We start from the raw sequence: 8303 nt of genomic DNA, 5'->3' as shown, positions 1-8303 counted from the left end.
ATAAACAGTCATTTATGTTCTTTTAGCAATGAAAATCCTAGCTACAAAGGAAAGAAGATAATGATTTTTTCTTTCAGCAGAGAGCATAGAGCACACACTAAATGCACTTTCCTAAATCAAATTTCGCAAGTAGTCGAAATGCAGATGCACATGCATGTATTTGTTTTCATCTTTCTTAATGTGTGAATGACAAAAAATAAAGTTAAGTATAGGTCTGAACTATTTTCTTTCAAAGCGACAGTACTAACAATTTTTCTTTTCAAAACGAAAGGAAGACTAATACGACACTTTTCGATTTCGAATTTAAAACTATTTTCGACACTTAAAATACTAATAATTTCAAAATCAAGTACAATGACAAAAGTACAATCAACTATCTAGAAGAGGAAGACTTTACGACACTCTTCTTTTGATTTAGAATGACAATTATGACACTTGCATCAAAAATGACAGTTCGATTAGGCTACTTTCAACAAAGGAAGATTGTAAGTGATTGACAAATACACAAAAGCATTTACAATTCCTAACTGATGGAGGCCGAAATAATGTGAAGGAAGATGGTTACAGCAAGAAGGTACTGATCATGAACAACAAAACTACTGAATAAAGCTAAAAACAAAGAGAAAAAACCAAATTTCAAAGAAGAAAAAACAGTTCACTCAATCATCGCACCTGTAACACAGGGAAATAGGGATGCATCTCACCTACAACACACGGGAGGTGTGATGCATCTAGGTTGCACAGTTATTGACAGTGCGATGGGCTAGGGAGCGAAATTGAGCTTGGTTTTTGCTCAAAACTTGCAGCTAAGTTTAGTGATTTAAGTTGAGTAATGATGGATAGTAAACACAAAGCATAAGGGTAGGATCTAATGAGGTTCTGAGCTACCACAAGGGCACTTAGGATGCTTTGTAAGTCAGATGTTCAGTTCATAAATCAACTCGGAGATTGATTGAAGCAACGTTTATCTACTTCACAATCACATAGCAAAGGCGTTTTGAAGGCTAGCTGGCCAACTTCAGGCTTCGTCCGTAGTTTATAAAGCAAACAATAAACAAACAAAAACAACTATTCGTTCCCCAACGAAGTCGCCATTTTGTTTGAGGGAAAACTAGTGTCGATTTGAATTGCTAGTCCCACTAAGACGGGTAGCTATCTTAGAAACAAACAATGAAAGCTTTTCAAGAGTTCCTTTAAGTTTGATAGATGGAAGAGAAGAAAAGAGGACCAACCTGGATCTTTCGCTTTGATCCTAGCTTGATTACTCCTCTCCTACTTGTCCTGATTCAAAGAGTACCTGTAGAGTCAAAGTAACAGCAAACTATCAAAGCGTCTCTATCTAAAAAATCATAAACAATGTGGAATTAGAAACACATTGACCATACAATTGCATTCATAAATGATAAGATTCACAAATACAAGATCATATGGAGGAAAACTGAAAGAACTTTATTAATAGTAATGTAAGAGAGGATTACAACCCAGCTGTCTGATCCAACATCATCCTCCTAGTTGCAGAAGCCCTCTTCACCTCATGAACAAGCAAATCACCCAACAATGCAATGTCTCTTCTCACCAACAAACCAACAACACTTCCTTACAAAATACAAAATTCCAGCCCCCTAGATCTCTCAGCTGAGGGATCCATTTATAGATGTCTTGCAAGGGTGTGAGTCAGCTCTGGGTTTTTGATTAGTGTCATTCCAATGATAGTTCATGGTTCCACTTGGAGATTTCATGATCTCTTACTCATCCCTGGGCGAATTCAGAGAGGCAAGTGTCACAGGAGAAGTTTCTGGAAGATTCCATGATCATCCACCTTGCAAACTGTCTCTGCCATTGGTCTGTTCTCGCTCATCGCACCCCACAGAAGGTCATTTGAGTATGCATCACACCTAGCCAGTTAGGCAGTCAGTATGCATTGCACCTTGTCCATGGAGCAGTCTGTATGGTCCAGTTTTGGCCAGTTCTGAGTAGTTTTTTAAGTGGAACATCTGGGAAATGATGTAATCAGTTGACCATGATCCTTTAGCGTATGAAACAACACTTTTAGGGACTTAAGTATCCCTTAGTTTATGGACATATGAGTTTGGGGTTGTAGTGCCCAAATATGTTTATAACAAGAAGGAAACACACCTGCGCACAATGAATGAAAGATGAAGGTTGTTGACAACACATAGGCGGAACAAAGTTGCAAGCTCAAGCAGATCCACTTGCGATGAAATCAACTTTGGAGACTGAGGCTATGAGGTGAGGCATGAAATGAAGATCGTGGAAAGGCAGAGAATGAAACAGAGAAGGATTTACATGTGCTAAAGCAACAACTCAAGGAAGAACATGAGCTGCATAGACGAGAGAATGAGTTGCAGTAGGAACAAGTACAATAGGGGGCGCAACATGCACAGAAAGATGAAACTGCGCCCCCACAAGTTATAGATCCATCCCAGTAACTGGCACAAAGCAGACAAGGTGAGTAGTGTTGTTGATCGCATGCAAGGGAATTCAAAAGCACGTATGTCATTGTGTGCACGCATGTGATCCCATCCATTTGGCGCACTCAACAAGGCAAAGAAAAGAAGAAAGTCCAACTAGGGCTAAACATGTAGTTTGATAGTTGATGTGCATGACCACTAGCACACACTTGAAGATCAACACGGACACTATGCATTAGTGTGTTGTTGATTCGGCTACACCCAAGAAGACCATGCACATGCTATCAGACGAGTTGGACGAAGGAGCATATCTTACACTGTCAAGTACACAAGCTTCAGTGGTTTTCTAGCAAATTGTCAGCCTGTGCATGATAGCTTGTTGCATTCCCCTCACAGGTTGTTTCTACAGACTTGGTCCCACTGCAAGCTAATCATCTCGCTCAGGAAATTATGCAATTCTAGAGGGGAACCAACCTTCCCTCCAGAAATTGCACAATCCTAACTGGTAGCCTGCTAGGCTCCAGAATTGTGCAATTATGCCTGTCAAACTTCATTGAAAAAACTGTGCAATCTATCCCTATAGGACTGTTCAGCCCATAAATTGTGCAATTCTAGGTAGCAATCAGCTGCTCAGCCCAGAAATTGAACAATCCATATAGGCAGCCAGCCCAGCTCCCTCCTAGAAATGCACAAATTTTCCCATCAATCAAGCAGGCTTTTGCATGTGCCTTCAGGTTGACCGGTTCCCTCCAAGATCGAGCATAACTAATTTGAATGCATGGGCTACTTCTCCTAAGGCAACATGCAAAGGCATCCCTTGATTCAGGGATCTATTTTTAGGAGCTGGAGGTTACATGCAAGGATAATTTCATAAACCTCCCACCAAGTGTCACTTTTCCTATATTTGTGGCATGCGTGTCTCAACCTCAATTTTATTGAAACTCATAAACCGGACATTGTAGATCTCATTTTGCACATCGAACTTGCAACTCTGACGTCGCACATTGCATCTAGGAGTCATCAGCACATTCAACTTAGTTGTTTTGGGGTAAGCCTACTTTTTATGTCTTGCGTTGAGTTTTTGTCGCTTTTTGTGTTTCGCTTCGTGTTGAGTGTTGTCTGCTTGATTTCAGTGAGTGATTTTTGTCATTTTGATTTTTGTTAGCTTGTAGAAGCACCATTTCATTTTTCATTCGCATCTTACTGTTGTCGCATGCATGACACTGTTTTGCACAGATGGTCGTCATTGCGGTGACTTGCTTCACACACATGCATGCTTTCCTGTTTTATGAATCCTGCACTTGCTGTTTTCATAAATGCTAATTCACTCTTGTTTGCACTAATCTCACCATGCATCCAGACTTCTCATGTTTTCAGTCACTCGTCGACCGGTCTGGGCTAGCTTGGCCTGGATAGTGCCCTTATTCGGCTACCACTACGCATTTCTGGAAGCGAAGGCTTTGCCTTCCCTCTAGAAATTGCACAAGTCTGTAGCAACACTCACCTCTAGACCTGAATTATGAAATTCTTGGAGGTAGTTTCTTGCTGACCCGAGAAACTACGTAATGCAGTTTGCTAGTTACATTTCACTGCTGACTGAAATTGCACATTGCACAGTTTGAGTCCTCAATAGGCCAGGCTGGACTATGCATTGTAGAGTTCCAGTAGTTATTCAGCCTCCTGATAGCTTGTTCTGTGCCTTGCGTAGTTTGGCAGTCAATCTCCCGACCTCTCGGTGAAAATTAAGCAACCTTCACAATCAATCACACAGGTATGTTGCAAGTCAATCCTCAAGTTTGTTTTGGTTTTTGACTGATAGATTTCTTGCCATGAGTGTTGTTGTGTCTCTAGGCATCATAGGTGTTTGTTTATCTCTCAACAACACAAGTACAATGGCCTTCAAGAGAGCACAACCAAAGGACACTGTTGAGAACCGAATGGGGTTTGTAGCCAAGCAAGTGTCTATAAGCTCACCTCCCTATGAAGACATCAAGTTGTTCGTAGACAAGGACATAAAGATAATATGGCAGCAACATTACAACAAGCACAACCATCAGCAGCAGCAGAAGGCAGAACACCAGCACACATTGAATACAAGAGGAAGGTTGTTGACAACCCATAGACAGAACAAAGTTGTAAGCTCAAGAAGATCCACTTGTGATGAAAGAAACTTTGGAGACTAAGGCTATGAGGTGACGATGTGACATGAAGATCGTGTGAAGGCAGAGAAAGGAATAGAGAAGGAGTTGCATGTATTGAAGTAAGAACTCAAGGAAGAACATGAGCTGCATAGACGAGAGAATGAGTTGCAGCAGGAATAGGTACAACAGGGGGCGCAACATGTACAGACGGATGAAATTGTGCCAGTACAAGTTATAGATCCATCCTAGTACCTGGCACAGAGCAGACAAGGTGAGTAGTGTTGTTGATCACATGCAAGGGAATTCAATAGCATGCATGTCATTGTGCGCACACATGCGATCCCACCCATTTGGCACACTCACCGAGGTGAAGACAAGAAGCAAGTTTGATTGGGGCCAAACATGTAGTTTGACAGTTGATGTGCATGACCACCAACAGACACTTGAAGATCAGCACAGACACTATGCATTAGTGTGCTTCCGGTTCGGATGCACCCAAGAATACCTTGCACATTCTATCAAACGAGTTGGACGAAGGACCCATATTAGTGCACCTGATGCAACAGAGGCAAGAGTTAGCTCCAGCAAGATGTCACTGTTGAGTGCACGGACACCATCACGGATGACCAAGCTTGGCATCAGTTCACCACCTTTACCATCACAAGGATGTCAAAGAGTTGGTCCCACCACAACGGTCTGAGTGTCAGTGATGTCTTTCATGGCTTTCTCAAGCCATTTTGTCTCACATGGGAACATGTGCTTTGTAATGTAACATCTTGTCAAGTGGAAGTTCAAGTGTTGATAGTTGAATGTAACAATCATAGAGTAGTTGAAGAGTCATGAGGGTAAATGAACGGTCACAAAGGGGAATGTCAAGGGTCACCCCACCCTTTGTTATAAATAGTCCCTCATAACTAATTCTAAAGGCTTTTGGTCAACCAAGCTTCTGATAAGACTATCTTAGAGAGAGCTTGGACAATATTGTAACGAGCCTTGGCTTCTCCACTACGCAGAGCTAGTATATCTCTTTGGAGGAGCAAGCAGTTGTGGCTGTAACGTTCCGTTGTCGGAACTAGTGGTTGGACATGGATGTATTGTATGACTGGAACTTACACTTCTTAATATAACAGAGCCAACACGTTTCATGCATATGTTGTATTGTATTTCAGCTATCTTGAGGACTCTAAATGATATATGTACGTATTTTCTTACACATGCATGTGTATCTATTTCTGTATATGTATGTATGAATCTTTTTGAAATGTGTTGTTGGTTTAACCATCACTTTGGATTGCTAGCTAACTTTCCTTCCATGTTGTGATGCATCTTTTCTCATGTGTTCCCTTCTTAACTCCATGCTATCACAAGTTTCCAAGGGGCGCACTCATCTCACCTTCCGTGTGTTAGAACCGCTCATGCACCTTCCTTGACTTACTACATATGTCACACCCTTGCTACCAATAGGGACATCTTACTTGCCTCTGTGCGAAACCATGGTTAAGGCATTACCATACGACCCACTGCTGGGACTCCTACACCAAACGGTCTAAGGTATAATTGGGACTTCTTACCGGGGAGATCCCTGACATGTTGGTGCCAGTACCATCAACATTTTGGCGCTAGAAGGAGGACCAGATGACAAGATAAGTCCTCACATCTGTTTTGAATCTCTCCATATCCAACATGACTAACTACAACGTTGCTCTTCCGGAATGTAAGTCTTATGGAAACGACTTCATTGTCTTGGAAAAGCTCTCAGATATCTTGTCACATAAAACATACGATGGTGGAGGCCATGTAGCCTTGGTTAGGCACGCAGTCGGCATTGTAGGCTCATGCGAAAGACATGGAATCTTTGAAGAATACATGACCTGTGCATTGTTCGTCTATACGCTTCGAGGGCACCCATTGCACTGGTGTGCCACGCTGCCTGAAAAATATATTCATTCTCTTGCTCATCTAGTCACAGAGATAGACCATGCTTTCAATCACTTTAACCGTAAAGCACTTGATCAAGGAATTCTGAAATTACGAAAAGCACCCAATGAATCCATTGAGCAGTTTTACACACACTTTTGTAATCTTGCATACCGATTTCCTGAAGATAATATTGATTGTGAATTTCTCAATGGAAGATTTGAGTATCTTCTTTACATATATGAAAATCCGCAATTCTTGAAATCATTCAGATACTGCTTAGAACACTTCGGTGATGGAGTTGCGCAATCACAGGCAGGCACAGTCGCTATCACAAGTGACTATCCACCTTCACCTCATTAAACAGTTCCACCACCGCAGAGTGATGTGGGAGATTATGCACACACATATGTTGAATTGTCACATCTTCCCACCCCACCTGCTCTTGATATTTGAGCAGATTTGGCTTGCGGGCTTGTTTGTCATCACGTGGATTCATTACCTCAACTTTCGTCCCCGTGTTTTGTTCATCCTCCAGATTGTACTATCTTGTTCTCTTCCGTTCTGGACTCCTCACCTGTTGTGAATGAGGATCAATCTATTGACGGAGTTAGTGTTGTGTAGCCAACATGTGCCATCATTCATGATGAGTGTGTGCGGGAATATAAAGAAGAACCCGCGGTGAAGGATGACTCCCTTCCATCGATGCCTCACTCACTTTATCCTGACATCCCTTGTGATTCTTCCAGTGTTGATTTCCTCTGTGAAAACACATTTCCGGATGTTTCTACTTTCGATCATTCAAGACACATTGAATGTTCACAAGACACATCAGATGCCAGTCTGTCTGAAAACACAGAGGGTGAACATCCTTTCTTCTCATCTAGCCCTCTGCACGATTCATCAAATCATGAGGATGCTGAAAGACATCCTGAATTTTCTGATCTTGGTTGTCATGATCTCTCTACTTCTTCATTCAATCACGATGTTGATTCAATCATTGTCAATTTTTCTAAGACACTGGTATACGATGATCTAACTGTCGACGAAGTCGAAACCCCCCAAACTATCGAAGCACTTCAACCCAAGCTGATGTTATGTCAGGCCCTCACTGTCCTGAGGTTGGTTTCACTTCCGATCAGGAAATTGTTGAAACATGTAAGGCTCCTCATCACTCTCTGCTTTACATTGAAGATCAACCAAACACTTAGATTTCACTTCCTCCACTCAAACTACACGATCCCATCACTCATGCATTAGAGGAATCTTACACAGAAAGTACACTTGCACAAAGTAAGTGGTCTCCCTTTCTCACGTTTGCTTTCATTTCACAGTCAAGAGAATGCACACACTCAACATCTACACGCAGTGTAGCAGAACACCATGGCAAGTCCACAGAGTGCATGTCATGTGCTTTCACTTACTTCCTTTCTGTGGACACACTTAAGCTCGGAGTGTGTTTGTCTTCATCATTATATCTTTCATGCTTATTGGTTTGTGCAACTGCGAGGTTCGTGAACCATGCCTTCACCAACATGGGTCGACCAATGCACGGGTGGTTGTACTAGAAATATCACTTCACGTGATCAGGCCCATGCAATGTTAGCTTAGGAGTAGGATTAGTGTTTTTTTTTGAGTTGTTTTCTTGCATGCTTGTTTGCTTACTTAGTTCGGATGTTTGTTTGTCTACTTGCTTATTTTCTTTCTGCTTTGCTTTCACATTTACTTCTGCTTCTACTTTGTTTTTTGTTTGTTGCTTGTTTCACGCTCATACGTTAGTTTTGCATGAAACTATGTATGACTCTTGAAACAA

Source organism: Pinus tabuliformis, chromosome 6 (genome assembly GCF_031772625.1).
Source record: "Pinus tabuliformis cultivar Carrire ecotype Pingquan chromosome 6, CPIR1, whole genome shotgun sequence".
Lineage (NCBI taxonomy): Eukaryota > Viridiplantae > Streptophyta > Pinopsida > Pinales > Pinaceae > Pinus > Pinus tabuliformis.
This window is presented reverse-complemented; position numbering follows the sequence as displayed.